Source organism: Saccopteryx bilineata, chromosome 9 (genome assembly GCF_036850765.1).
Source record: "Saccopteryx bilineata isolate mSacBil1 chromosome 9, mSacBil1_pri_phased_curated, whole genome shotgun sequence".
Lineage (NCBI taxonomy): Eukaryota > Metazoa > Chordata > Mammalia > Chiroptera > Emballonuridae > Saccopteryx > Saccopteryx bilineata.
The window spans coordinates 43,755,290-43,760,867 of NC_089498.1; positions in this window are offsets into that span (position 1 = coordinate 43,755,290).

The window sequence follows — 5,578 nt, forward strand, 5'->3', positions numbered from 1 at the left end:
ATAATCAGGGCTTGCTCGCCTTTTAGAAGTGAGTCAAAATCAGAAAAGCTCCGAGTATGGCCCCGCCCCCAAGAGGAGAACTGATGCTACTGGGAGTTGCCTTTTTTCTACTCAAGAGTGCGCAGGCGCTTGGAGGATCTTCGGTTTCACCCGCTGAGTAGGAATAGGGGGAGGGAGGTTTAAAGGATGGGAGAGGGGAGCGAGTATGGTGAGGTTGAAGCCTGGATGCCGGCTTGGAACCTGGTGTCCAGATCTTTAGGCTTGTTACGGTGACCCTGACTGTGATCCCCCAGTGCTGCTAGCTTGCACTGTGTGTCCTTTGCTGAGGGACTGGCGTGGTGCCCTTTTTACCTGTGATCGCAGACAGCGTTGTGTTTTCATGCTTGGAGCTGTTTCCTGCGTGTGTGCCAATCTTTTGATGAGGGACTAGGATGGGACCACTGCGATGGTTGCTGGGGATTATGCCAGACCGAAGTCTCTGTTTACTGGGGACTGTGAAGTTTCTGGCATCCTTTGTGAAGTGCCTGAGATTGTGTGTATCCATGGCTATGGCTGTGCCCTGAAGGAAACCAGAGTATGTCACTCCAAAATGTATCTCGTTAACATAAAAATGACTGAGTTGAAGGCAATCTAGAAGTAAAACCAGGAAATTCTTGCTACCCTCCCCCATTTCTGCCTAAAGACAGGCTAGAAATTATTCTGTGTTAGAAACAACTCTTAGAGTATATAGATTGTTATAAAGTACAGCACCCCAGATTCTGAAAGGCACTGTACCTCATTTTATTGAGTCCACGTAGAGACACCCAGTCCAAATAAATTCTGAAGAGTTTTATTAGAGGAGGAGATTTATTAAATATGCCGGCCACAGATGGCTGACACGGGGCCCAAATCGTGCAGTCCTAAAAGTAGTTCAGGGGCTGCTTATATGCCCTTCATCACACAGGGCGAGGGAGGGCATGACATTATGGCACAAGCTGGCAACATTTGTTTAGGGGATACACAGAAACATTAAGACTCTCCAGGTAAGAGGCCCTGGCCGGTTGGCTCAGTGGTAGAGCGTCGGCCTGGCGTGCAGAAGTCCCGGGTTCGATTCCCGGCCAGGGCACACAGGAGAAGCACCCATCTGCTTCTCCACCCCTCCCCCTCTCCTTCCTCTCTGTCTCTCTCTTCCCCTCCTGCAGCCAAGGCTCCATTGGAGCAAAGATGGCCCGGGCGCTGGGGATGGCTCCTTGGCCTCTGCCCCAGGTGCCAGAGTGGCTCTGGTCGCGGCAGAGCGACCCCCCGGAAGGGGCAGAGCATCGCCCCCTGGTGGGCGTGCCGGTGGATCCCGGTGGGGCGCATGCCGGAGTCTGTCTGACTGTCTCTCCCCGTTTCTAGCTTCGGAAAAAGAAAAAGACTCTCCAGGTAACACAATCAAAGACATTTACAAATCTTTCAGGGTTCCTCTTCCCTCACTAGCCTAAAGGTATTTTACTCTCAAGATTCCAGGAAGGGGGAGGAACTACAGTCTATGCAAGGTGTTGTGTAAATTCTGCCTCCTATTGAAAAAGAAGAAGTTTCTAGGTTAACCTTTATTTTAGATTTAAAAGTGAATACCCAGGGGTCGGGAACCTTTATGGCTGAGAGAACCATGAACGCCACATATTTTAAAATGTAATTCCGTGAGAGCCATACAACAACCCATGTACGTTAAGCATTATCCAATAAAAATTTCATGTTGTCCTGGAGGACAGTTGTGGTTGGCTCCAGCCACCCGCAACCATGAACATGAGTGGTAGGAAATGAATGGATTGTAATACATGAGAATGTTTTATATTTTTAACATTTTTTTTAATTAAAGATTTGTCTGCGAGCCAGATGCAGCCATCAAAAGAGCCACATCTGGCTCAGGAGCCATAGGTTCCCGACCCCTGTCCTACATCCTCTTCCATTTATGCCAGGCTTATTCAACACTTTAGAGAAGTTTTTTCGTTGTTGTAGTTTCAGATATTTTTATATTTTAATTACCATCTTCTTTATTCTATTAGCATACTTTCTTCATGGTTTATCATTCAAGATAGCTTTCAGTCCTTCTGTAATTATCTTTTCTCCTAGAGTCTTCTCTAATAGGCTTTACAAGCTTGTAAAGACTCCTTCTCATCTATGCTTAGCAAGCCTCATCCTCTGACAAGCTTCTGTGTGATTTCAACTGTATTAGGAAGTACTCGTGTGTTTTTTGGAGTTCATAGACCTTTTCTTTCTCTGAATTTTGTTGATACTGAAGTTTGCTGTTTTGGTCCCCATTTGTAACTTTGAATTGTTTCCAGGAGGTGAAAGAGATAAAGTTATATGTAAGCTGTTGTGTTGATCATACCAATAAGTTCCCCCCCCACACACACACACACACTGGGACAAAGAACAAACCATGGAAGACTGGAGAGTAATAAAGTATAACTCTAAATGCTGCAGAGGAGATTGAAATTTTTTGTATGAAAACAAGATCCCTAAAGCAACAGAAGATGTGGGATCTGAGGAGCCACTGAGCCATTTCACCTGCAGATGTTGTAAAGTACCAAAAGGCTACAGAATTAATATTAATATTTTAGGAGGCTTGGAGAACATTTTATTAATTTGGGTTAAGGTGTGCAGAGAAATTGTGAGAATAGTCTCTGTACTGTGTGATTGGCATAACCAGGAAGGCTCTTGCCATTGTATTGTAAATGAAAAGGGAAGGAAAGCATAGATTCCCTGACATTCCACCACACCTGTGGGGAAAGGAGTGAATGGCTAGCCAGGTGCAGGAAGGGGAAAGCCAAAATAAACCTTTTCTTATAGCAACGAGCCATTTACGGGCATTTGTCCCCATGGAAACTGCCTCTCTTATGTAAATGCATGTGGTTAATACGTCTGACTCTGGACAGAGAGATGGCGGGTGAACACTAGAAAATATAGGAAGGCCTTTTAATATGTAAAGAGATATCTTTCTACCATTGTGTTGACTTGTAAATTTTGTTTTCTCCAAAATGAGGTATGGTTTGCAAATTGAACGTGGTCCTATCATGTTAAAGGACATATGACTATAACCAATAGCGGTAAGGGGCTCCTAATTGCAATTTTTGCTTCTGTACTTCCCACTTACAAAACTATAAAAACTAAGTAGAACAAAGGGCCAGCACGCTCTTGGTCAGATTTCTGTCGGAGTTCCCGCCGCTTGGCCAAGCTAGACAATAAAGCTTTAATGTGTAAACGACGGACCTTGCTCCTGTCTTCCATATTTCGGGTCCCTCCGAATTTGGATTAACAGATCCAAAGCCAAATACAAAAAACAGAAACATAAGTTTATTAAAAAAAAAAAAAGACAAACTATGTGTCAGACCAACTGGTTTTATTTTGCTTCTCCAATAGTCATATAAAATTGATGCTATGAGAACATGCACCCTTGAGACAATTTAGGAACCCAGACCCCAGATTCCAAGAATATCAGATAAGAAAAAAAATAAATAGAGCCAGTCAGTGTTACCCCACCATCCCTCGCTGGGATCCCAAGAGTGCCAGATGGCCAGGAAAACAAACAAACAGATAAGTCTACAACAAAAATATAATCACCCCTTCACTGCCTATGAAAAATTTCTTATTTCCTAATCACTTCCTGACATAGTAAAAACCTCCCCCATTTGTGCATCCACAGTTGAACAACAGCACAGGCACAGAGATTACGAAGCAACGCAAGAGAAGAAAAACGTTCACAGGAGCCTTCCCTGCTTCCCTTGCCCATAAAAGCCTTTTTCTCAAGCCTTTTGGGAAGCAGATATGTTCCTCTTGTCTGTCTGGGTGCAGGCTCCCCTTGTGTACAAACTTAATAAAGCCTTTGCCTGAACTTTTTTTTTCTGGTGATTTCTCAATTTCTATACTGGGTGATCACAAGAATCGAGGTCCAGGTAATGTAATTAGTCTGCAGGAGGTCCAGACTAATGCAGGAGGTCCAGACCTGGATATGGAGCTGACATAGTTGCAGGATCCCAAAGAAACCACAAAGAAGATTAGATAGAGCAGACATAGCCTTTATTATTTACATACAGGGGCAGCACCAATGGCGGCTGGTCAGTGAAAGTTGTGCACCCTGCTGGGTGGGGTTTCGGTTTAAATAGCTAAGTCCTGGGTGGTTACTCAAGAAAAACTTCTTGTCTATGTGCTAGAAAGCAGGAAAATAGGGGGCAAGGATAAGGCTATGCACCCATTCTGTATTGTCCCTCCTTTATATATAATACCAGATTCAGTTTCATTGTTTTTAGTAAAACCTTAGTTACAGTTTTACTACCCTGGATCTCATGGCCGCAGTCTGGATCTGTGACTATGGCACCATGTGACTGGGAAAGGAAAAGGGCCATGCTCAGCAACAATCTTACACTTCACCCCAATATTGATTGCTCTTCCACCTCACAATCTGCCATATGTGTGGTTCTTCCACGAGTATGTCCGTGTAGATAGAGCATTAGTAACATGTTGCATCCAGATACCACAAACACAGTATAAGCTACAAGTACAATCAAGCAAAAGGAGAAGGAAAACTACTAAACCAGTTAAAGCATATCAAAGATTGGTCCGTAGGAACATCCACTAGGAAGTTAGGGGGTCATGTCCTAGGGCTTCTATTTTGGTAGTTTCTGCAGCCTTGTCTCATAGGGCCTGTGACACATTATGTGCATTGTCCTACCAGGCATCCCCAAACTATGGCCCGCGAGCCACATGCGGCCCCCTGAGGCCATTTATCCCCCCCCCCCCCCCCCCCGCTGCACTTCTGAAAGGGGCACCTCTTTCATTGGTGGTCAGTGAGGGAAGCACTGTATGTGGCAGCCCTCCAACGGTCTGAGGGACAGTGAACTAGACCCCTGTGTGAAAAGTTTGGGGACCCCTGGTACACATAGTACTCAGTATGCAGCATGGCACAGGGGCCACATTAGATAATAGTTAACATGTCTAATGCCATCCATTGTTGCAAAAGTACCTGTCTCATTTGGGTTACCTCATCCATTAGGAGCATCATGGCCTCTCAGGAGTGATTAAGAGCTGTGGCATTAACAGTTTTTCTGGTTATATTACTAATAGGTGGGGTGGAGAGGAAAGGAGGTACTCCTACCAGGCCATTTTCTGGAGATATAATGAGCTTTGATGCTGGTCCAGTTGTTGAGAATACTGGGCGTTGCTCTGCCACGACCAGAGCCACTCTAGCACCTGGGGCAGAGGCCAAGGAGCCATCCCCAGCGCCCGGGCCATCTTTGCTCCAATGGAGCCTTGGCTGCAGGAGGGGAAGAGAGAGACAGAGAGGAAGGAGGGGGGCGGGGTGGAGAAGCAAATGGGCGCCTCTCCTACGCGCCCTGGCCAGGAATCGAACCCAGGTCCCCCGCACACCAGGCCGACGCTCTACCGCTGAGCCAACCGGCCAGGGCCGAGAGGCAGAGCATATAAATTGCTTCTAGCAACTTAATCAAGCAAGTGAAGTGGGGGAATGGGATGAGTGCAAATACTCAGCTTCATAGCCAATATGGAGGTGTTGGGGAGAACTTAGCCTTTGGCTAAGCCTTAAACTGTGAGGGCTTTG